Source organism: Chiloscyllium plagiosum, chromosome 6 (genome assembly GCF_004010195.1).
Source record: "Chiloscyllium plagiosum isolate BGI_BamShark_2017 chromosome 6, ASM401019v2, whole genome shotgun sequence".
NCBI lineage: Eukaryota > Metazoa > Chordata > Chondrichthyes > Orectolobiformes > Hemiscylliidae > Chiloscyllium > Chiloscyllium plagiosum.
In genome coordinates this window covers 104,032,203-104,058,989 of record NC_057715.1, presented here as the reverse complement: position 1 = coordinate 104,058,989, position 26,787 = coordinate 104,032,203, and the positions used below count along the sequence as shown (strand labels likewise).

The window sequence follows — 26,787 nt, the reverse complement described above, 5'->3', positions numbered from 1 at the left end:
ATTTGTTAGTATACAATTTCACTATTGCTGGAAAATAAAACGGAGTTGAAACTTTCTTTCACACATCAGAAAAATCTTCAATACCAACTTAAGGGGAAAACTAATATTTATAGTGCATGACAGGAGAGTGTTGGTTGGTTAGCAAGTGTAGTGTTACCATGAAGGATGCAGCCATTAATGCTGATTGGCAATTAAAAGCCAACTTTGCTGAATTTTTAAACCAGGCAGGTCGACCCAGACTCGTTAAGGTATTGTCCAGAGACATGAACCAGTAAATGGCTGTCATCTACTTTGTTGAGGTATAAACAAATGTGATGATGAAATAGGGCACAGTGTCATCCTGTAGAATAACAGCTATCCTGATCAGATCGTTGCTCACTATATATCATGCTAACCAGTGAAGGCTCTTTAGACACTCACACTTGGTTCTGCAAAGTTTTCCTCAGAATAAGGGCAAAAGGGGCGGCACGGTGGCTCAGTGATTAGCACTGCTGCCTCACAGCACCAGGGACCCGGGTTCAATTCCCGCTTCGGACAACTGTGTGTGTGGTGTTTGCACGTTCTCCCCATGTCTGCGTAGGTTTCCTCCAGGTGCTCCGGTTTCCTCCCGCAGTCCAAAGATGTGCAGATTAGGTGAATTGCCCAGGCTAAATTGCCCATAGTGTCAGGTGGATTAGTCAGGGGTAAATATAGGGGGGGGGGGTGGGTTTCTCTTCGGAGGGTCAGTGTGGACTCATTGGGCCAAAGGACCTGTTTCCACACTGTAGGTGATCTAATGAAAAAATATGTTAAAGGTTTGAGCAACAGGAAAAGCTAGCATTTATATTGCCACTGCGTAAAGCACAAAAAGACAGACACTCTACCTATCACACAAATGAGTATGTGTGACATGAATCTCAGTGCCAGAGGAGTGACACCAGGTATGTAGGTGATACAATATGCAAGTCTCGGAGACAAGTCAAACAGCTAGCCCTTTGGCTATCACACAAACCAAGCTACTGACTGTACCCAGTTAACCTGCACTTGTGAAACTTGCAAGTATTCAACAGTAACTTCAATTCTGCAATTGAATAACATTTCTTGAATAATCCTGGAGTGTGCAAAGAATTATGCTAACAATGAAATTTAGAATTGACATTCTGGCTTACAGTGCAGTACACGTGTGCAGAGAAAATTACAATATTAAATATACAGGATCCTGTTCTTGGCGGGCAAAGAAAATGTAACAGCCATTTGCTGGTTCATTTTTCAGAGCCAAAATCCCCATGGGAGACTGATTAGCAAGGTTAGATCTCATGGAATAAAGGGAGAACTAGCCATTTGGATACAGAACTGTCTCAAAGGTAGAAGACAGAGGGTGGTGGTGGAGGGTTGTTTTTCAGGCTGGAGGTCTGTGACCAGTGGAGCGCCACAAGGAGCAGTGCTGGGCCCTCTACTTTTTGTCATTTACATAAATAATTTGGATGCGAGCATAAGAGGTACAGTTAGTAAGTTTGCAGATGACACCAAAATTGGAGGTGTAGTAGACAGCGAAGAAGGTTACCTCAGATTACAACAGGATCTGGACCAGATGGGCCAATGGGTTGAGAAGTGGCAGATAGAGTTTAATTTAGATAAATGCGAGGTGCTGCATTTTGGGAAAGCAAATCTTAGCAGGACTTGTACACTTAATGGTAAGGTCCTAGGAAGTGTTGCTGAACAAAGAGACCTTGGAGTGCANNNNGAGCTACAGGGAGAGGCTGAACAGGCTGGGGCTGTTTTCCCTGGAGCATCAGAGGCTGAGGGGTGACCTTATAGGAGGTTTACAAAATTATGAGGGGCATGGATAGGATAAATAGGCAAAGTCTTTTCCCTGGGGTCGGGGAGTCCAGAACTAGAGGGCATAGGTTTAGGATGAGAGGGGAAAGATATAAAAGAGACCTAAGGGGCAACTTTTTCACGCAGAGGGTGGTATGTGTATGGAGTGAGCTGCCAGAGGATGTGTTGGAGGCTGGTACAATTGCAACATTTAAGAGGCATTTGGATGGGTATATGAATAGGAAGGGTTTGGAGAGATATGGGCGGGTGCTGGCAGGTGGGACTAGATTGGGTTGGGATATCTGGTCGGCATGGACGGGTTGGACCGAAGGGTCTGTTTCCATGCTGTACATCTCTATGACGCTAAAATCGGACTCGATTTTTCTGGATTTAAAGTTTAACCTTACCTGGCTGTTAACTGCCAATTAGAATTTGTAAGTGCGTTCTCTGTAGAAACACATTTACAGAGCTCATTTGTCAACCAATCGATCAGAACTCTCATCTCATGCTGTATAAATATTATTTAAAATCAACCTGTTCAGAAGTGTTATTATACATCTCTAGACCAGGTGGGATTTGAACCTGGGCCTCCCGGCTCAGAGATAGGATCACCACTACTATGCCACATGTGCCCTCACCTCTTGCAGTGTAAACATTAGCTTTCCTCTTAAAAAGGTTACTTGTGAATTGTCCTGATGAGTACAAGATGAAAAGCTTAGACAAAAGGCAACATTTCTTAGCAGTAGGCAATAAATAAGGCTTAACTAACCAAAGGCAAGACTTCCTCCAAACTGTACAAATTTATCCATTGTTTTTAATATACATGTGCCACATCACTAAACACTCATTAAAAAAAAGAGAATTAGGATGACATGCATTATTACCAATTGTCAGAAAACCTCAGCTGGTTCACTAATGCCCTTTAGGGGAGAAAACAGCCATCCTTATGGGACGCCAGACCCATAGCAACGTGGCTGACTCTTAACTGTCCTCTGGGCAATTAAGGATGGACAATAAATACTGCCTCGTCAGTGACATCCACATCCCTCGAACAAATAACAACTAACCAAATGAACAGCACACATTTTATAGAGAAAAAGAGGTAAGGAATGCTACGCAAAGTTGGAAAGAGGAAGGGTCAACATTCCCACTACTGATTTACCCATGGCTAAGACAACTATAGGTCAAACTGCCCAATTACATTTGAACCTTGACATTGCATGGTATAAACTCAAAACAAGATAAATCATAGGGATTATTTAGATTTTAAAAATGCATAAAATTTTGATTGACTCTAAAATAGACTACACGAAAATCCAGCACAGATTACAAGACGAAACAATTTGTCCATTTAAGGGCAACGGCACAAGAAACATGGTAAAAAAAAACCAAAGCAAAGACCATAAGGAATATGAGCAGGTGTAGGCCATTCAGCTCTTCAAGCTTGCCCGACCATTTAATAGAATCATTAGCTGATCCTTCACTCCTCATATCTACTTTCTTGCCTTTTGCACTGTAACCCTTGATTTCCCAACTGATCAGCCTTATATGTACACACAAGCATGGTGTCCCCACAGCTCTCTGTGACAAAGCGTTTGAAAGACTCTAAACCCTCAGAAGAAATTCCTCTTTATCTCAGTCTTTATTCTGAGACTATGCCCTCTGGTCCCAGTCTCCCCCATGAAGGGGGAACATCTCAGCATTTATCCTGTCAAGCCCCTGAAGAATCCGATAATGTTTCTAAAATGAGAATGAGTCAAGTCCCAACCAGTTCAGCCTTTGCTCATAAGGCACTCTCTCCATACCAGGCATCATCCTACTGAACCTTTTCTGAACTACCTCCAAAATTATAATTTCCTAAATAAAGGGGACCAAAACTGTTCTCATGAAGAAGTGACTCGGTATAATCTGAAGAAGATGTACAGCCAGAGCAGCTGCTTCAACAAGGAAAGTAAAAAAGGCAAAAACATACAACGAGTTGGAAAGCTTTTGCAAAGAGTCAGTCCAGAAATGACAGACTGAATGGTCTCTCTATGCTTCAAGGTCTGTAAACTCTGAATAGGTTTATTTAAAATAAAAATCAACTTAATAGCACTTTATTACTGCTAGTGTTTACTAACCCAGCAAATCTTTTTTGGTATTTTGCACCTCTAAATAAAAATACTATCATTTAGAGGTCAAGGTGACAATCTGGGAAAATATCAGTCCATAAAAAGATGTTGCACGCATTGAAGTTTTAAGAAAAATAACACTTAAGTGATGCTCAGAAATCCGTGAAACTTTTAAAAAGCAAGAAGGGTAATTCATACAACATTTTATTAAATAAAATGTTTCTGTTCAGCACAACCCTAAACTTAGACTCCACGTTGGTTGCAAAGACTGAATGGTTAAGTAAAACGGCAAAATTATACACCTCTTCCAGGGGCCTCTCCATCCATTTTATTTTCCGTGCCTGATCAGGTCTTTACTCTGAATCCAGCATGCCCTACACTAAAAACTAAATCTGTGGTAGGTAAAACTACTTAACAGCAATGCCGGAGCTGAAGAGTAGTTGCACCATTCTACTTTACATGATAGCCTTTGTTTACTTCCCCAGAACAATGACAATTTCTCCCCCACTTCAGTGAATTTGGTTTGCTACACATTCTTTATTGGATACAACTGAACAATCAAGCGTACCACATTGTTGTTCCTGTCAAAATTCTATGTTCAACTCCTCTGAAGCTTCATATATTTTTAAGCAGGTCACATAATGAAAGGCAATAATGCTATATTAAAGTAGGTTCACATCAAAACAAAATTCCCATACCATCTCCATATTATGCGTCACAGTATATTCAATGACAACATTGATACATGTTCCATAGAACTAGAGTTAACTGCATTATTAAACTGCATATTTCATATTCACAATTGGAGAATTGCACAGTCATGCAGTACTGAACTACACTGCCCAATTTACATAAACACCAAATCAAGAGAAGACACCTTGGTCATGTGTAAAATATGATTGCCTCTCTTGTTTTTCAACAATTTTCACAAGATTTTCTTCAGCTTCCTTTCAAATTTGATTCCAGTTAACAATCTGTATCATTAATAGCTGTTCTTAATATATTTTATTTTTCTACCAGAATACAGTTTACATAGAACCCTGAAAAGTAAACTTGCTTATATGTCAGTTTTGCCCTTCCCCATAACCAGCCTCTTCTTCGTGATTTCAATTTTTCTTTCTGCCAGCTCACAAAATTTAAGAACTTGCTAGCCTTAAAATGGCATAAAGCTATTATGAAGGCAATGAGACAAAAACTAAATGCTAGCAGAATAATTGTCAGTACTGTTGGAGTGGTGGGAGACACAGCCAGGAGTTCAAATTTTGAGGCCTTTGCAGTTTCTATTGTATAATTCAGGAACGTAATGCAAAGTAACACTTGCAGAATTGAAGATGTGTTACAAATTTCAGCATTGGGACAAATATTTATGACTAGAACATATGCAGACAAAATTCAATGGTAATTGATAGAACAATACAACTGGAAGGAAAAAAAAAGTGCAAAATTGCTCCATAAAACGATCGATAAATTTGTTAGGGCAGAAACTGGGGCGGGGGGTGTGTGCCTTTAATCTTCATCAACTTGAGGTTCAACACGTCCAATCAATGCACGGCAGCACAGAAGCAAATACTATATACACGTCAACAACAGAACATAGATTATGCAAATCAAAATTCTGGCATTGAAGGAAATACAAAAAAAAGCAACACGGCTGATCTTGTATGCACATCTTTAAATTAAGAACAGAATGGAATGGAGCAAGATTTGCTGTTTACAACAATAAAAATGGTGTCTCAGATGACCTTGCTCATGTGTACAAAGGATAGTTTAAAGAATATGACTAAAGGTAAATGCAAATACATAATGACTAGGTACTCAAGACTACAAGCCATGGGCTCAAAGTAGCAAAGAGTCGACATGTAATGAAATGGACTTTCAGGTATTGTAGAGAGAGAAAAAAAATGACTTTTAAAAAAGTAATTAAATGTGATTTTATTAATATAATGAGACACTGAGGTCTATCTAGATGCTCAAAGCAAAGTTGATGATTTAATCTTGTTAAAATATCACCAGTTTTGGATGTAGGTTTGCTTGCTGAGCTTGAAGATTCGTTTCCAGACATTTCGTCACCCTACTAGGTAACATCTTCAATGGGCCTCAGGCAAAGCACTGCTGAAAATTCCTGCTTTCTGTTTATATGTTTGGGTTTCTTTGGGTTGGTGATGTTATTTCCTGTAGTGAAGTCACTTCCTGTTCCTTTTCTCAGGGGGAGAGACGGATGACATGTACAAAATACCATGCAAGGACTGTAACAAACACTACATTGGACAAACAGACAGAAAACCAGCCACCAACTAGCCACAAAAAGACATGACCCTCTCTCACTCATATCCTTACATACGGGTGAGGAAGGACACCATTTCGACTGGGACAACACATCCATCCTAGGAGAAGCCAAACAAAGACACGCACGAGAATTCCTAGAAGCATGGCATTCCAACCAGAACTCTAACAACAAACACATCGAGTTAGACCCCATCTACCACCCCTTGAGAAAATGAACAGGAAGTGACTTCACCACAGGAAATAATATCACTAACCCAATAAACCCAAACATACAAATAGAAAGCAGGCATTTTCAGCAGTGCTTTGCCTGAGGCCCACTGAAGATGTTAAAAGGTAAAAACAATGACTGCAGATGCTGGAAACCAGATTCTGGATCAGTGGTGCTGGAAGAGCACAGCAATTCAGGCAGCATCCGAGGACAGGCAAAATCGACGTTTCGGGCAAAAGCCCTTCATCGGTTCCTGATGAAGGGCTTTTGCCTGAAACGTCCACTGAAGATGTTACCTAGCAGGGTGACGAAATGTCTGGAAATGAACCTTCAAGCTCAGTGAGCAAACCTACATCCAAAACCTCAACCTGAGCTACAAATCTTCTCAAAACTCTATTATCACCGGTCTTAAGACAGATGAAACCAGAAGTATGCACAGATCATTCACTCATTCGTGATTTGGACTGGATTTGGAAGAAATATTGCAGAAAATTTACTAAGAAGCTCTGCTTTCACAACAGAATTTCTACACCATATCTGAAGTACAGAAATGATGTGGAAATACCAATACTGGACTGGAGTGGACAAAGTTAAAAATCACACAACACCAGGTTATACAGATTTTTAATTTTGTACACCTCAGTCCAACACCAGCATCTCCAAAACACACCAGATTATAGACCAAAATGTTTATTTGGAAGTACAAGCTTTCTGAGCGCTGCTCCTTCATCAAGCAGCTAGTGGAGCAGGATCATAGGACACAGAATTTATAGCAAACTATCATAATGTCAAACAACCAATGCCCTATATTGAACAAACCTAGACTGCTGCTCAGTCTTTTGTCTTTTAGAAAGGGTTGCAGGTTTCGATTAATTACTATGTAAATCCCAGAATTTCTTTCAAGTCACATTCGAGATAATTTTAAGATTTTATTTTTAAAGTGACATCTTCGCTCAGACAATATATTAAAAGGTGTGAGGTTAGAGTCTGTCTGTAATTCTGATCTTGAGTCAGACTGATTCTATTTCCAAAGTAGGAATTTATAAAATGTCACATGGATTCACTGCCTGCAAATTGTGTGTTTTCTGAGCAAAATAGAATGTATCTGCAAATGTAAATTCACCCCATAGATGTGTGTGTGCATGCATGTGAGGGAGGGAACAAGTATATGAGGGGGACCTTGGGTTCATGTCACACTACACGTGATCCCACTACACACTCACTTGTAGACCCTCATAAGTGTTCTCTCAGGTGTGCACACACACATTCCCCCCACACCCCTCATACCCATGTGTATACCCTCTCACAGCATTTACTCCATCACATTCACGCACACATTATCAAGCATGCACATATATTCACTCTCTCACACACACACATGCATGCACACACATGTCTATGTGGTAAATTTGCATTTGCAGATACTTTCTATTTTGCTCAAAAAGCACACAATTTTATAAATTCCTATTTCGGAAATAAAACCAGTCTGACTCAAGATTGGAATATATACAGACTCTTTCTTCACAGCTTTAATGCATTGCCTGAGCTGAGATGTCACCTATTTTTATAAAATCTCAAGTTATCTCAAATGGGACTTGAAAATAGTTCTGGTATTTACATGTTAATGAATTGAAACCTGCAAACCATTCTCAAAGACAAAAGACTGAGCAGCAATCTAGGTTTGTTCAATATATTGCATCAGTTTGTATGACGATATGATCTTTTGCTATAAATTCTGTGTCCTAGGATCCTGCTGCACGAGCTACCTGAAGGAGCAGCACTTCCAAACAAACCTGTTGGACTATAACCTGGTGTTGTATGATTTTTAACTTTGAAGTGGAGAAAAGCATGGAACAGGAAGATAAAAAGCTTGTGGATTGAAATGGTCTCACCCAAAGAAAGCAAAACATACTCATATTATAGTATTTCAGCATGCTATGTGGTCAAGTGCTAGGGTTATTTGCTGTTCAATGAAGTGTATATGAATGATCAAGGAGAAAAAAAGCTTAGCATTCAAACGATACTACATTGTAGTGACTGAGGTAACTGGAACAGGCAAACAAAATTCAAAGAAATCTGAAGTTATGTTGCAATGGCAGGATAATAAACTGCAAACAAAGGGAACCGAACAGAAGGTCTCAGTTTTATAGCTGATTAATTATAACAGTGCCTACACTGCAAAAGTAAATGTAAGGAACATAGCAGTTAACTTGCATACAGCAAACCCTAAACAAAAGCAATGCAATAATGAGCAGAAAATGTGTTTTGTTTTGAGAGGTTTATTCAGACACACCAGGGAGTACACCCTTGCTCTTCTCAGTGTGATGGATTATCACATGCACAAGGTGGCAGGTGCAGTGCTTCTCTTCTGAACAGATTATTTCACATTTAAGTACAAATCAGAGTTCCAGCTTGTCTTGCCCTTTCAACACAAAGTGATCAACTAGCCTCATTTTGATGGAACATTTCAGCCCAACAAAATGTCTTCTCTCACTAAAGAACGGTGCATGTTTTTTCATTGGTGAGATGTGAGTGTCACCAGCTGGTCAGCATGCATTGCTTATCCTTAATTGCCCTTGACAACGTGATGGTGAACTGCTGCTTTGAACTGCCGCAGTCCAACTGCTGTGGGTTGACCCACAACGCCCTGGAGGGAGGGAATTCCTGAATGCTAACTCAGCAACACTGAAGGAATAGCGATATATGTCCAAATGAGGATGAGGAGTGGCTTGGAGGGGAATTTGCAGGTGATAGTGCTCCCATATATCTGCTGCCTTTGTCCTTCCAGATAGAAGTGGTCGTGGGTTTGGGAGGTGCTGTCTAAGAACCTCTGATGAATCTTTGCAGTGCACATTGTGGACAATACACATGACTGCTACTAAGTGTCATTAGTGGACAGAGTATATGCTTAAGAATGCAGTGCAAATTAAGTGGGCTTTGTCCTGGATGGTGTAAGCTTCTTGATTATTGATTGGGGTGGCACCATTCCAGAAAAGTGGGAAGTATTCCATCACACTCCTGACTTGTGCATTGTAGACAGTGGACAAGCTTTGGGTGATAGAAGGTGAGTTACTTGGCACAGGCCTCTGACCTGCTCTTGTAGCCACCATATTTACATGGCAAGGGCAGTGGAGTTTCTTATTGAAAAAAATTCAAGATACCTGAGAGCAGCTATGAAAATGCAGACATTGAGGAAATGGAGTATTTTTCCCCCTCAGTTTAGATAATACTCAGATTACTTGTATAGCAATCAAGATGCCAGTAGAGACTCAATGAAAAACATGAGCATCTTCAAGGCTGGATTTATATAGTTCACAAATGGTCCATGCAAAATGCACTTCATTGTATTTTATATAAAGACCATGCTTAAAAGGAGACATCGAGTTTTCTATGGGTTCAGGTAATAAAATCTCTATAGAGCTCACTTGTATACTAGAATGTTCTCAGTTCACATTATATCAAGCCAACTTTACCCCAGTCAGAGGATTGTCAGTCAGTCAATTGGCCCCAACATTCCTATCCCAAAAGAAAAGTAGCATTTCTATTCTTTATCAGTGACTCCCTGCTGTAAAATGGGCATGGGTGAGAACTAAGCAAGCCAATGAGTAACATGCACACACTCAATTACTAACCTCAAAAATACTTCAAGACAGCAGTTGCGAAAGTGCACACATCAAGTGGAGAAAATGGAGTTTCTTTTTCTGTCAGTTTAAATAAGAATCAGATTACTTGTATAGCAGCTGAAATCGTGTTGCTGGAAAAGCGCAGGTCAGGCAGCATCCAGGGAACAGGAGAATCGACGTTTCGGGCATAAGCCCTTCTTCAGAAATTGTATAGCTACTTGTATAGCAGTCAAGATAGCTTTTCCGCAACAGATTAGAACCAAACATTAGTAATAGTCACTTGGCAGTACGAATCCTGGAGTTTTGTTAATGAAGAAATCTTGCAAAAGCTTTTCATCTTGACTCAGAACATCAATTGAAGGGGAAAACAACACTTCTATGTCACAATAGAGTGCAGTTTGCTTGGCAAATGGGCCCTGTTAAGAGATTTTGCTCTAGAAAATGCATCTATTAATCCTGATCAACAGATAACAGAAAGGGTTTAAATTTTAAGGCAGGCAGATTGACTCTGATGGGTCAGGACATGGCCCTGAGAAATGAACCAAATGACTATCATCCATTATAAGTTGAATGGGGCACAGTGCACATACATTTTATTTTTTTGCTTGGACAAGTAGACAAAGAGTCCTATTAGCATATACAGCTTCAGTACAGACCAATTTAGGATGTCATTCAGGTCTGTAATATGCCCACGAGTGTGCCATACATTACTTGCCAACCAAACCACACTCACCTCTCACACAGTATAAATGCTGGTTTTAGCCTTGAATCGGTATTCCTGATGAGTGCAAGATGAACCATTAGTAAATTTTGATTTTTAAAATCAATCACGTGCAAAGGATTTTTAAACTGCAAACATTTGGAAGATTTCATGCCCACAGAAAGTATGCCTTCAGTAATAGAATATGTAAACTCCACGTTAAGTTGATTGAATCAAAAGAAAAGATTAAGAATCTTTAAAACACAAAATCAGGAAAGCCACTCCCTAATAATGAGCTGCATAATCAATACCAGAACTACATAAAGAGTGTAAGCATGTGTAGCTGCCTTTCCCGATAATCCAAAACAAATACTTCCAAGCAACCAAGAACAGAATAGAAATGCTACATCCAAATTCTAAATCACGTGCAAACATCAAAATTTAGGTTTTATTCAAGAATATTCATCTCACTCCCTTAGTGAGTGGAAAGTTACATTGAAATACATATCAATATAGGTTTAACTACTGAAGACTTGGTACTGTTTAGCTTAAGGGTCACCACTCCACAGGAAGGACAGGGCAAGACATAGAGGGAGGGAGGCTTTCATGAACTATTCACAGCTGGTACAGCAATCTAATCTACACTTTTAAAGCCAATCTGCACCAGTTGTTAGCCATTTAGTCAACCCCACAAGAACAATCTAGCCTTTTGGGAATTTTATAGTGCAGTCGCAGTATCTTGACATCAGAGTCTGCGTTCAAGTCCCACCTACTCCAGAAGTGGGTCACAAAACATCTGACCAGGTTCATTAAAAATGTCTATCTTTTTATTTCATATACTTAAAAGAAAAGTTTAAAACCTATGCAACTTTTATTTCTGTAAACTAAAAACTGGTTTTAGAACAGAGAACCAGTATTCTGGTTTGAGACCTTTCCGAAAGCTTTTGCATAGCCTGTACATCATCCACCATGAGATCAGACCAGTATTCTAAATGCAGTCGAATCAAGGTTGCACAGAACAAAATGGAGCACTGTTTTATATTGAATAGTCTTATTAACACAACCCAACATCTTATTTACTTTGGCTACAGTTTCTGGGCACTGGTCGTGAACCTTTAAAGAATTATGAATTATAAGACTAAGATACTTTGCTCTTTCTCAAGTAACCTCAGTTTTATTCCATGTGCTTAAAATGTTGCATCTGATCAAATGCAGGAAGTACACTTTTCTGGGTTAAATTCTCTTTACCAGTTTGGCAATTTTCCAGCATATGTAAATTTGGTTGCTAAGAGGAGTTCTACACCAAACAAATTTTTGAATGTCAACGTACAGAAGATCCCCACTTCACCCTCCCAACCATTCCACCTCGGTAATTTATAGAACATAAATTTGAAGCACATCACAAACAATTAACATAAACGACTGAAGTACAACTGATCAATTCCACAACAATGTCGCAATCAGTTTGATGCAAATCAGCAACAGCAATTCAAACTCAAATTACACAGATGGAAGTATTTCACAATGGGGTACACCAGAGTGTTTATTTTGAACCTTACAGGCATAGCACAAAATAACCATTAACATTCAATGTTTAGAATATTATCCTACATGCATGTGTTTTGATTAGGTAGGCATAAATTAAAGAGGCCACCACTGCAGTCCATGTGACATAGGTCCAGACAATGCTATTAGGTAGAGAACTTCAGGATTTGACACAGTGACAAAGAAACACTGACAAACTGCCCAAGTTAGGATGGTGACATGCTTGTGGTGTAGGCAATAGAAGTCACAGATTTGGAAGGCATTTTGAAAGAGCTATGGTCAGTCTACTGCAGTACACTTTGCAGACAGTAGACACCGCTCCCACTGTAGAGTGGTGGAAGTGATGAAAGTTTAAGGGGATGATTGAGGTGCCAAACAAAAAGGTTTTGCTTCTAGATGGTGTCATGCTTTGAGTGGTGTGTTGGAGTTGCATTCATCCAGACTGTATTCCATAACACAATTCACACATTGCAGATGGTGGATAGTCTTTGAAAGTTAGAAATGAGAATTCCCACTCTCTCATCAGCTCTTGTAGCCATGGTATTTAAATATCTGATACAGCCAAGTTTCTCGTTGCCTCCAGGATGTTAATGACAAGAAGCAAAAAGAGGTAACCAGATTCCCTCATATTCAAAATGGTTATTTCCAGAACCTCTGATACAAATGTTACTTGCAACATAGTACCCCAAGCCAGAATATTATAGAATCATAGAATTTTACAGTACAGGAGACCCTCATCCCATCGTGTCTGCATCTGTTCCAAAGACCTATCCAGCTGGTCCCACTTTCCACAGCCCCTCAACACTTTCAATTATTTGTTTGCAGATTTGTGTGCCCCCTCGGATTCCTCAATTCAGGCAGTCTGCCTGTTTGTAAGCAATTATTTTGCAATATTGAGTACCTTGTTAAACAAGCCTTCATATTTAGGTCAATCACGACAGGTTCTCCAATCAGCAGGAGGCAAAGCATTTACACTGTGCTCCTGGGAAGAGTACTGCCACAACTGAGTTCTGATCAAAGCAATTGCTTTGGGAGTCTGGGAACAGATTTACACACAATATGTTCCACTCAGTGAAACTGATTTTAGATAACCAGCATTGAGATGCTGGAAAGGAGACTTGCAGAAAGACATTGCAGTTAGACTGCTTTTCTTATGACCAGATTGGAAGGTTCAAATCAAGGCACTGCTGATGACACTTGTCTAGCGCTTTCGAGTGCCTAGGAATACAAGGATCACTGCTCACCCAAGCATGTCTATTATTGATTTCTGGTCATTTCTGAGGGTCAGTATCAACTTTCTATTTTCAGTACCCAAGTCATTGATTTAAGTGATAGCACTTCATGCTGTATGTGGCTAAGAGCACAACTAAATATTAATCATATGCAAATGTCTGATAAAACCAAAACACAGAAGAGTAGAAGTAGACCAATATAGTCCATCAAGTCTGCTCTGCCACGAATGAGATGGTGGTAAATCTGAACATCATCTACTCACTTTCATGCCTTTTCACCACAGCCCCCAATTCCCTTACTAATTAAAAATCAGCCAGCCTTGAATACATGGAAAGGCCCCGTTCCTACAATTCTCTGCAGTAAAGAATTCCACAGATTCATACCTTCTGAGAAAGGAAATCCCTCATCTTTTTAAATTCCTCTTATTGACAGACTATGCCCTCTGCTTCTAGATGCTATCACAAGGGAGAGCTTGGAACAGAAAGTTATTGATGAAGCAGTCGGTTGAGCCTAGGGCAATGCTCTGAGAAATTCCTATTGCATTATCGTGGAGCCAAAAAATAATTGATCTCACGCAAACACATTGTAAGGGGCAGGGCACCAGCTACTGGAGAGAGGACCCGATTCCTATTGACTTCAGCATTTCTATCATTTCTTTTAGCACATGTGGTATCACTATCATGTTAACTCTGGAATTCAGGTTGTGTGCATGCTGACCAATGACAGTGGAAGTCTGATGGGTCTGACTGGATACCAAATTTAGCATCAGTACCTGGATCTAACTTATCCTTTTTTTTTGTAAAGAGGATATATCCGGATAATTTCCTACATCAGGTAATTGATGGCAATAGTAGCTGAACTGGAATAGTAAGACATTAAGAATTGCTGAATGTCAAGAATGTATTTTGGGCACTCCATCCAATGTTCTTGAAAGCCATCGTCTTTGCTATATCAGTACACTTAGCTATTTCTTGATTTCATTTTAAGTGAATTGATTTGGCTGAAGACAAGCATCTGACATTCTGGGATCCCAGGAAGAAGGGATGATAGATCATCTATTCAACAGTTTTGACTATAGAGAAGTCAAAATAATCTAGACTGACCTTTTGCACTGGCTGAGCTCCACCATAATTAATGATAAGAAGTTCGTGCAACATCCTCGCCTCAGTTATTGAACCATCCACCATTCAAGCCGAGAGGGGGAAGATCTGATTGGTTGGTTGCATGATTGCTTAGTTCTGTCAATAGTAAGCTAATTCTACCGTGTGACAGCACTTAACCTTGTTTTGTTACTTCACTAGGTTGATTTTCTTTTGAAATAGGTGTGCTTGGTTAGCTTAACTGCATCTACATGCATATAACTCAGTGATCACAAAATAATTTTTCTCATATGCTTATGCTTTCTTCCTGGTCAACAAAGTTGGTTATTTAGCATAAATCAACAGCAGCACATTTAGGAATGCAATAACATTTAAGCAGAGTGTTATAAAACTGATTTCAGATTCCACTGATGAGTCATAACCAGTGACTAACCAAAATCACCAATTCTTCACCCTAGTATTACAACAGCTAAAACTGCTCTCCTCAGGCAATCCAAAGATGTTAGGACAAAATCCATCACTGCACTTTGACCACTTTTCACAGCTCAAGTGAAGATATCAAAATATGATGGATTTCATTTTGGTTTTATTGAAAGCTTGATGATAATATTACTTCCCCCAGCAGAACAAACCTCTGCAAAAAGAATCTAGACAAAATAAACTACTCTTGGATTAATCTTATGCAGTTATATTTTGTTTTATAACATTCCTGGGAAGCTCCTTGAAACAAAGTCACTATACAGGTTCTGATTCCACTTAAAAAAAATCAAAGCCCACTGCCATCAGTTCTAATTCCAAAAACTCAATTAAATTTAAGAGGGCTCTTTTGTATAATAAAATAAAAAAGGGCCAATATGGCTGCCTACAAGCTTAACAAGTGTCAACAATTAAAATCATAGATTCTGGAGGTAATTGTGCCCATCCTGCCTGGATAACTCTTCCAAAAGAGCTGACAATCAGTCCCACTCCCCTTCCCAGCAATTTCCTCTCCTATGAACTTTTACCCAAAACAAAAAGTTAATACCTTTGCTTGGGGAAAAATGTTTTGAAAAGGATTAGATTGGATTACATTACAGTGTGGAAACAGGCCCTTCGGCCCAACAAGTCCACACCGACCCGCCGAAGCGAAACCCACCCATACCCCTACATTTACCCCTTACCTAACACTACGGGCAATTTAGTATGGCCAATTCACCTGGCCCTGCACATCTTTGGACTGTGGGAGGAAACCGGAGCACCCGGAGGAAACCCACGCAGACACGGGGAGAATGTGCAAACTCCACACAGTCAGTCGCCTGAGGCGGGAATTGAACCCGGGTCTCTGGCGCTGTGAGGCAGCAGTGCTAACCACTGTGCCACCGTGCTATGGAATCAAGTCACCACTTTAGACTAAGATTTGCTGTGACCTTTTCAATGGCATAAAAGGCTTGAATAGCCATAAGACCCCAAGGTCCTGAAGTAGAAAGTGGCTTTAGCCAATCAATTCTGCTCCATCAATACCTTGATAGTCAATCTGATCATGCTCAACTCTCCTTTCCTGCCTTTCTGTTCCGCCATAACCCTTCATTCCCTTACAGATTTAAAATCTCAGCCTGGAGTATCCTTACTGACTAGCATTCCCTCTAATTCTCTTACCAGCTGCGTGGGCCACCAAACCTTGTGCACAGCAGAAACTTTGGAATTGGAAATCAATGCTATAATCAGCACGTGGACGCCTGACCCCATGCACAAAGCATGCTCAGGTAAAGAATTCCACAGATTCCCCAACATCAGAAAAGGTTCACCCCAATGTCTTTTTAAATGTATTACCATTTATTTTGAGATTATGCCCTATACTGTATTCTCCAACAAGGGGAAACAATTTTTCTGTATCTATCCCGTCAAGTACTTTAAGAATCTTGTATGTTCTGATAAGGTCACCTTTCATGCTTCTATTTTCCACTGTGTGCAGAGGCCAACTCACTCATTCTCTCCATACCTGGAATCAGTCTGGTGAACTTTAAATGGACTGCCACCAATGCCAGGAAATCTTTCATTAGATAAAAGGGGCCCAAAACTATTCACTGTATTTGAGCTGTGGTTTGACTACTGCACTGCATAGTTCTAGCAAAAAAAAAAGCCTCTCAACTTTATATTCCACTGACTTCAAAATAAAGACCAATACTCATGGTTGCCTTCCCTATTAACCACTGAATTTGAATGGTAGCTTCTTGTGGCTCATGGAAGAGGCATCACCCCAAATCCCTCTGTGCCATGGCCTTCTGCAGTCTTTCGCCACCTAAATAATATTCAGCTCCTCTATTCTTCCAAACAAAGTGCAGAACCCCGCACTTTCCCCCGCCTGCTTGCTTAATCTGTCCATATCACTCTGCAGACTGCTCTCCTAAATACTTCCTTCCCATCCATTTTTGTAATTTACAAACTCGGCTATAGGATATTCACTTTCCTCATTAATACGTATACTGTAAACGATAATGGCTCCTGCACTGATTCTTGGTGCACACCGCTAGTTGCAAATCTGAAAATGTCCCCTGATCCAACTCTATCTTTGAGTAGTTCTGATTCCCATTTATCTACCCTGCTTGTTACCACCTCAAAAGAATCCTAATAAATTTATCAGACATGATTTTCTTTTTATGAAGCCATGCCAAATGGCCTACACCTGTTCCCATATTGGTTTTCATTCTCAATAATGCAAAACAAAATTCAGAATATTTAAGAAACAGACACAGCAAAATTTAAAATTCCAGGATCAAAAAGCAGACATAAAAATGAGTACAAATGAACACATGCACAAATGATTTGGCCAAGTGTAGATCTGTTTAAAGAAAATGAAGGAACAGACAACGTGTCCTTCAGAATGTGTCTCTATCTCCAGAATGCATTTCAACAACCAGCCAATGCTTCTTTGGAAGCCAACAATCCGACGGAAAAAGCATCAGGTGGATAGGAACACTGGCTTAAAGGCCACCAAATCAGCGACCATAATTTCTTCTATTGTTACCAAGTCAACTTGGGATTCATTTCATCCCATGGACTGTAACAATTCATAAATAGGACCCAGCATGCTTTCCCAACATGGAAGGGACAATATCCATGATTTTGTTTAAGGTGCCCAGACTAGAATCAATAAAACAGAACTTGCAGTGACAGAAAAGGAGCAATGCTAATCAAGGTGATTTGCAAGACCATCAATACGCTACAATACTGTTGTTACACGTGATAACAAAAATGTGTTTACATAACGCCAATGTACAAACACATTCCTAGTTGCAAAGAGTTAGTCAAAAGGAGAAGGGATTTTTCAAATGGGTTCTAAAAAAGTAGAGGGCAACAGAAAGACGATAGGAGGAAATGTCAGTGGCCAAGGTTCCTGAAGCAACAATTTTTAGATTTGGGTGAAGGGAAGTGTTTGACTGACAGGATTAAATATATTTAATTTGTACTGTGAATATCTGAACATTCAAAAATAAGAACTGGAGTAGAACATTCAGTCTTTTGAGAATGCTAGCCATTCATGCATTCTCACCTACACACAATAACCTTTGACGCCTTTGTTAGTTAAGCACCTAACTATCTTTGCCTTGAAAACATCCAATGGCTGCCTCAACTACACTCTGGGGAAAGAGTTCCAAAGAATCAACTGAAAATATTTCTCATCTTCATCTTAAATGGGTTATTTTTAGATTGCAGTCTAGTGTGTGGCGCTGGCAAAACACAGCAGGTCAGGCAGCATTCAAGGAGCAGAAGAATGAATGTTCGGGCATAAGCCCTTCATCAGGAATCAGCTTACACCCGAAACGTGGACTCTCCTGCTCCTCGGTTGCTGCCTGATCTGCTGTGCTTTTCCAGCACCACACTCTTGACTCTGCTCTCCAGCATCTGCAGTCATCACTTTCTCCCATTTTTAGATAGCACCAGTTGTTCCCAAAAGAGGAAACAAAAGCATTTACTCTGTCAACTCCATTCAGGTTCTTAGGTCCAAATAATTCATGTTCTTTGCAACTCTAATGAAAATGGACTTTTCTAATGGCTAAAATAGACTTTTCTAATGGCTAAAATAATGTTGTTCACACCTCATTAGTGAGATCTTCTCTGCTGCAAGTAAAATAAAAAAGACAAAGTTACCTAGGAAACTCAGTTAACAACACATTCGTGTACTAACATGCTATCCAACAAAATGGCAAGATGCAGCTTTACATTCTATTGTCCAACGTGATTGAGGGTGGTGCCAAACAGAGCAAGAATAACCTTTTATGTTAATAAAAGCTAACATGGGTCATAACTTCCCTTCAATCATAGATGGTGTCAGGTTTCTTGCTCATTGTCGGAGGCTGCACCCATCCATGTGGAACATATTCCAGCACAATCCTAATTTGTGCCATCTAAGTAGTAGAGGGGGGGCTTTGGAGAGTCAAGGTGTGAGCTAATAGGAACAGTAACGACAACATTTATGTAGCTGGTTTAGTTCTGTCCTTGGTCAATTGATATCAATGGTTAGAAACTCAGGTGGTAATGTTATTGAGCATCAAGAGAGAGGTAATAGTTATGTTCATTTGGTGGACAGCGTCAATGCTTCACATTCATATGGCACAAAACATTCCTTTGCATATATCAGACCAGGTCTGAAATGTTATCCAAGTCTAACAGGATGCAGACTAATATAAAAATAATAACACCAGGTTATAGTCCAACAGGTTTATTTGGAAGCACTAGGTTTCGAAGCACTGCTTCATCATCAGGTGACACAATCATCATCAGGTGGGCGGCACGGTGGCACAGTGGTTAGCACTGCTGCCTCACAGCGCCGGAGACCCGGGTTCAGTTCCCGCCTCAGGCGACTGACTGTGTGGAGTTTGCACGTTCTCCCCGTGTTTGCGTGGGTTTCCTCCGGGTGCTCCGGTTTCCTCCCACAATCCAAAGATGTGCAGGTCAGGTGAATTGGTCATGCTAAATTGCCCGTAGTGTTAGGTAAGGGGTAAATGTATGGGTATGGGTGGGTTGCGCTTCGGCGGGGCGGTGTGGACTTGTTAGGCCGAAGGGCCTGTTTCCACACTGTAAGTAATCAAAAAAAAAATCACAGATAATCTGTTACGACTATAACCTGGTGTTGCATGATTTTTAAACTTTGTCCACCCAGTCCAACACTGGCTTCAAAATCATAGCATGCAGACTGTGTTATGCTTCATAACCGAGAAAACATGAGAGTTGAACCCTTTGTGATCAAAATCCTCATTTATGAATTGAGATTCGAAGAAAGTCAATTGATGTCAAAGTTAAGCTAATTGGACCTTGGGGGCTGTTCTAATGAAGCTCTGAGGCAGAGATGATTGGCCTCCATTGAAAGGCATAGTCTCTTCCTTTGTGCTTCCCCACCTCCTGCCAAGACACCAATGTATTTTGCGAGAATTTCTTGGGGCCATACTGAACGATTTATAGTACAAGTAAAATCACGCTATACAAAAATGCCCAAGGTAACAAATATATTAGCTTGAAGTGTTGGGAAAAAAAAAATCCCAGTTGTCTGAAATCCACACATGCCCATTTGCCAGCAAGCTATGAAAACAGACCCTTCGGTCATTGCACTGAGCATAGGAGTTGGGATGTCATGCTGCAGCTGTACAGGACTTTGGTGAGGCCACTTTTAGAATACTGCACACAATTCTAGTTGCCCATCTATAGGAAGAATTTTTTTAAACTTGAGGGCACAGAAAGGATTTGAGGATGTTGCTGGACTGGAGGGTTTGAGCTGCGAGGAGAGGCTGAATAGGCTGGTGTTTTTTCCCCCCAGAGCATCAGAGGCTGAGGGAGGGACTTTAGAGGTTTTTAAAATTGTGAGGAAATGGATAGGGTAAATAGCCACGGTCTTTTTCCTATGGTTTGGGAGTCAAAAACTAGAGAGCACAGGTTTAAGGTCAGAGAAGAAAGAATTTTTTTTTAAAAAAAAGGATCCGAGGGGTAATATTTTCATGCAGAGGGTGGTACACACATGGAACGAGCTCCGAGAGGAAGTGGTGGCGGCTGGCACAGTTACAACATTTAAAAGGCATCTGGATGGGTATATGAATAGGAAGAGTTTAAGAGGGATATGGGCCAAATGCTGGCAAATGGGACATCTGGTAAGGTACCCATCTTAAACTAAAATGCTGGCTGATTATTTCTACCCTTAGTTTAGCAATACTGGAGCCCTATAACATTCACAAGAAAAGCCATAGGCTATTCAGCACTTCGAGCCTGCTCCAGCTTTCAATAAGATTATGACTGATCCACCTGTGGTCTCAAGTCAACAGTGCGTACCATCCACAGGATGCTCTATAGCAACTCAAAAGTTATTCCACATGACCATCCAAACTCTGAACCTTTTCCACCAAGAAGAGCACAGACAGCAAGTCCACCAGGGCACAAAGTGATGGGTTATCCTGGCTTAGAAATGTACAGTCACTCATCACAGCAAAAGCTTGGAATTTCCTACCTAACTATGAAAATATCTTCACCACATATTGCAGCTGTTCAAATAAACATCTTGTCACCACTTTCCCCACAGCAATTACAGATAGGCAATAAATGTTGGCATCACCATTTCTGTACTTTGAAGATATAGCCAATGTTAATTTCAATATCATTAAATCAAATTATCTCACCATTATATCATTGCTCTTATCCTGTTTATAACTTAAACATGACTGTACTTCAGAGTGAAACTTCAGGTGATCCAGAAGCCACTACATGAATACCTATTCTTACTTTCACTGTCGCTTGTAAAAGTTATTTGAAACCAAAAAAGGCAAGTACGTTTTATTTCAAAGTAAAATAGGATCTTAATAAAAGTTATAATTATTTTAACGTTTAGCTTTGAAAAAAAATTGACAAAATGTTCAACAAAAGGAATAGTGCTTGAAAACACCCGACAAACTGCGAGCTAAACTTCGAACCGATAAATAAACTACAGCTCAATAAATCACGTTGAACTGCAACTCAAACAATGAATGATGTCCAATCTGTCAAGAGTGGAAGGAGTGGGTAAGGCTGGTAGAGATTCAACAGTGACTTTTACGGGGGTTAGTTAGTCGGAAGGTAAAGAAGGCAGGCCAATCGGCCGGCCAGCCTTGGCGCCAAAGCTCCATGTGAAGCAGTCCTCGCCTCATAACAGCAAAATGCTGAATGGGGAAGGCACAGACACGCCAACCCGTCCAGCATGCACCGCCGCCGTGTGGCACCGCAAATAATGTAGACATGCACACACCTATTTTCACGACTTTTAATATTGTCTTGTTTTTATATTAAAAGATCCCGCAAGATGGGAAATAAAACGAGGGGAGGAGGTTGGTCCATCGCTTTGCATTCAAAACAGAGGCAGATGCAGCACCAAGTTGGAAAGGCCGATGGATCGACCGCGGCCTCGAGTGAAAGACCTCCCCCCCCGACGACAACAACACAGACACACACACACAAAAACAAAGGGAAACAGGGTCAAAGTCCAGGCCTCACTCACCGATTGCTCCGGCGTGAGACCGGGCAGGCCTCCTGACGCGGTGATCCGCCGCTCCATCAGAGGCCCCCTCTCCTCCCTCAAGCTCCTCGGCCTTGAAACGGTGAATGGGAAAGGTGAAAGCTCGCCTATTATGCAGCTCGAGCGACGTCGCCGCTTTTCTCTCGCCGCCTGCTGTTGACAGACGCTACTGCGCATGCGCCGGACCCGGCACCACGCCGCGAGGCATTGTGGGATAGGTGCGCGTCCAACCGTCAATTTGGCCATTTATCCAAGAGAAGCCAGCGCAAGGACAGGCACTGAACCATTTTAGCAATTCGCATTTACCTGAAAGCTTTTATTTTTAAAAATTATTTTTTAATGTGTGTATTTGTTAATGAGGTGTCATTTTCTTTGCGGGTTTATGTCCTATCCCTTCATGTTGCATTCAGAATTTAGAGTTGCCACTCCTGGATTATTTCCAGAACCTCTTGTAGATATTTAGCACTAATCTCCTGGACAAAGCTTAAATTCTACTCTCAGGAACGTTAAAAAAAGTGTTTTCTTAAATTTCTTCACAGGACGTAGGCAACAATGGCTGAGCCAGCATTTATTGACCACGCTTAATCCCAGTTAATAGTCAACCACATTGCTGTGGTTCTTGAGTCATATGTAGGCCAGACAGGTAAGGATGGCAGTGTACCTTTACTGAATGATGTTAGAGGTGGAGCAACTAAAGTTGGAAAATCTCAACAGATCAGAGTTAAAGGATAATGGGCTGGAGGATGTTAAGAGATACGGAGCATACAGAAATTTAAAACAAAAATGGGAATTTGAAAATTGTGGCATTGCTTAACAGGAGACCATGTTAGTCTGTGAGCACAGTAGTTCAAACAATGACAAGCAGGGTTTTGGATGGCCTCCAGTTTACAGAGAACAAAATGTGATGGGTTTGTCAGGAATGCTGCCTGACCTGCTGTGCTTTTCCAGCACCACTCTAATCTGCAGCATCTGCAATCCTCACTTTCACTTAGGAGTGCGTATATTGTCAGGTTTAAAAGCAACAAAGATATGAATGAAGGTTTAAACAGTGTTGAACTGAAGTGGGCAGGAGTCATTGATGTTACAGTGGTGGAAATACATAATTTTAATAACTATATAGTTACACCTTCCCATCTTTCATGATCCAAAATAGATGTCATGTAAAACTCTGCTGTCTGAATCCTATTTTGTACCAAGTACTGTGGACCCATCTTGTGCTGGTTGACATATTGACCTACAAGTCACACACCATCCCAACATAGGTATGTATCACTTTCCCAATCTTAATTATTGCATCCTGGGATTATAGAAAAAGTAGCTGCAGAGATGATGGATGCACTGTAATAAATCTTCCAAAAATTCTCAGATTCAGAAAAAGTCAGAGGATTGGAAAACCCTTATTCATAAAGAGGACACAAAAAGCAGAAAACTATCATTGTGAAAGTGCCTATTATAAAAAATATAATAATAGTATTTAGAAATACATAATTACACTAAGTAGAGTCAGCGTAATTTCATGAAGGGGAAACATGCCTGATAAACTTATTAGAGTTCTTTGAGGAAGTAAAATGCAGGATAGATAAAGGAACACAAACAGATCTAATCTATTTGAATTTCCAAAATCATTCAACAAGGTACCACACGTAAGGCTACTTCGTAAGATAAGAGTTCATGGTGTTAAGGTAATAATTAGCATGGATAGAGGATTGATTAATGAGTAGAAGACAGAGAGTTGATATAAGGAGGGCAGTTTCAGGATGGCAACTAGTGAAATACACAGGGTTCAGTGCTGAGACCACAATTATTTACAATATATACTAATTAACTGGATGACGGAAGTGAACATACCATTGCCAGATTTGAGAATGACACAAAAATAAGTGACAAGATAAGTAGTGAGGATCATACAAAGTCTACAGGAGGGTTTAGACAGTTTAAGTGTGTGGACAAAAACCTGGTAGTTGGAATATAATGTGGGAAAATGTGTGGTTAATCACTTTGGCAGGAAGAGTAGAGGAGCTGAAAATTATTTAAGTGGAAAAAGACCTTATTCAGAAGTATATCATGCATTAAGATGAAAAGCCTTTTAAGTTATTCTGAATTTTATTTAAATGAAGAATGACTGCAGAAATCTGCAGCAGAGAGATATTTAGGAGTCTTTGACCCAAGTATTGCAAAAAGATATTGTCCCAGTTCATTGGTAACAGGATAGGAAAATGGACTGGTGGCCTCTACTTAAAAGGGTACAAAGTATGAAAATAGAGAGGTCCAGCTAAAGCTGTAGGTAAAGTCATGGTCCTACTGGACCATAGAGCTGCACTCTTATTAGAGAGAAAAATGCCTGATGATGATTTAACCTGAGGGTTAGCATGCCTAAGGAAAGGGGAGAGGTTAAGAAAGAAAATCAGTGGTAACTTCAGGTGGTTTGGTAATTGAACCCATGCTGTTGGCATCATTCTGCACTGCAAACCAATCAGCCATCCAGCCAACTTAGCTAAAAGTATAAGGCACTAGTCAGATCACACGTCGAATATTGGATCAGTTAGAAACATAGAAAATGCAGTTTTGGTCCTCTTATCTAAGGAAAGGTATACTGGGATTAGAGAGAATCGAATGAAGGTTCACTAGGTTGATTGCAGGTATGGAGGAATTTTTCTTATGAAAAGAGGTTGAGTCATTTGGCCTGTACTCACTGACGTTTAGAAGAATGAGAGATGTTATTATTGAAGCATAGATGATTGGGGGCTTGGCAGGGTACTTGTGGAGAAATTGTTTCTGCAAAGTTAAAAATCACACAACACCAGGTTATAGTCCAACAGGTTTATTTGGCCGCACTAGCTTTCGGAGCGCTGCTCCTTCATCAGGTGATTGTGGAGAATAAGATTGTAAGACACAGAATTTATAGCCAAAGTTTCCAGTGTGATGTAACTGAAATTATATATTGAATATGACCCAGATTGTTTGTTAAGTCTCTGATCTTTTAGAATGACCGTGTTGGTATCAGTTTTTTCACATGTAAATCTCAAAACTTTTTTTTAAAAGTTACATTTTCAAGTGCACTTTAACAATTGGAATCATGTCGGCCCAGATAAGATATTGAAAATGTTAACTCCCTGTGAGGCTGTCTGTGTCACAATGGTCAGACTGATTTTAATCTAAAAAAACAGATTTATAGAATCTTACATGGATTCATGCAGTTTTTGAGCAAAGTAAAATGTAATTCTGCAAGTACAAATTCACCCTACAAACTTATATGTGTATGTGTGCATGTGGGTGTGTGTATTGGGGGAGGGGGGCGTGGTTATGGGTGTCTGTGAGAGGCTGTGTGTGGGATTGTATGTGTGAATGCATGAGAGAAGGTGTGTGTGTCTGTCTGTCTGTCTGTGTGTGTTCGTCTGTCTGTCTGTGTGTGTGTGTATAGTGCAATGGAGTCACCTGTCGTGTGACATGAACCCAAGATCCTGGTTGAGGCCATCCCCATGAGTCCTGAACTTGGCTATCAGCCTCTGCTTTGCCACATTTTGTTGTTGCCTGTCCCGAAGTCTGCCTTGGAGGGCGGTCACTCGAAGGTCTGAGGTCAAATGTCCCGGACCAGTGAAGTGTTCTCCGATTAGAAGGGAACACTCCTGTCAGTTGATTGTTCTGCGGTGTCCATTCATCCGTTGCCGTAGCCTCTATGTGGTCTTGCCAATGTACCATGCCTCAGGGCATCCTTGCCTGCAGCGTATGAGAGTACCTACCCTGTACATGGTGAGAGGTGTCCCCACACGTAATGGTGGTATCCTGTGTCGACATTCTGACACGTCTTACAGCGTCTACTGTGACAAGGTTGTATGGTATTGTCCTGAAAGCCAGACAGTTTGCTACGAACAATGATCTGTTTGAGGTTTGGTGGCTGGTTAAAGGCAAGAAGTGGAGGTGTAGAGAAGGTTTTGTCGAGGTGCTCATCCTCATTGATAATTGATGCTCATTGATGAGCACCTTGCCAAGACCTTCTCCACACCTCCACCTCACCTTTAAATAGCCACCAAACCTCAAACTGCCTGGCTTTCAGGACAATACCATACAACCTTGTCATGGTAGACGCTGCAAGACGTGTCAGAATGTCGACACGGATACCACCATTACGCGTGGGGATACCTCCCACCATGTACGTGGCAGGTACTCATGTGACACAGCCAATATTGAGTATCTTATACGCTACAGGCAAGGATGCGCTGAGGCATGGTACATTGGCGAGACCATACAGAAGCTATGCCATAGGACAAATGGATACCGCAGAACAGACAGGAGTGTTCCCTCCCATTTGGAGAACACTTCAGCGGTCTGAGACATTCAACCTCAGACCTTCGGGTGACCGTCCTTCAAGGCGGACTTCGGGACAGGCAACAACAAAATGTGGCCAAGCAGAGGCTGATAGCCAAGTTCGATACCCATGAGAATGGCCTCATCCAGGACTTTGGGTTCATGTCACACTACAGGTGACTAAGTTAAAAATCACACAACACCAGGTTATAGTACAACAGGTTTAATTGGAAGCACACTAGCTTTCGGAGCGACCCTCCTTCGTCAGGTGATTGTGGAGGGCTCGATCGTAACACAGAATTTATAGCAAAAATTTGCAGTGTGATGTAACTGAAATTATACATTGAAGAATTGATTGTCTGTTAAGCC

The 26,787-nt window shown here is 40.7% G+C and overlaps 1 protein-coding gene across 3 annotated transcripts in view; it reads right to left on the bottom strand.

The window, feature by feature from the left end:
• The window catches only part of jade3 (jade family PHD finger 3), a 52,150-nt gene extending 29,817 nt beyond the window's left edge, over nt 1-22,333 (bottom strand). The window contains exon 1 of one of the 3 annotated variants that reach the window (XM_043692315.1): nt 22,096-22,333. The gene's annotated coding sequence lies outside the window, so the exon portion shown is untranslated. The remainder of the gene's footprint in view (nt 1-22,095) is intronic. The other 2 variants (XM_043692317.1, XM_043692318.1) reach the window with 2 other exon arrangements.
• Between the last annotated feature and the right edge of the window lie 4,454 nt (nt 22,334-26,787).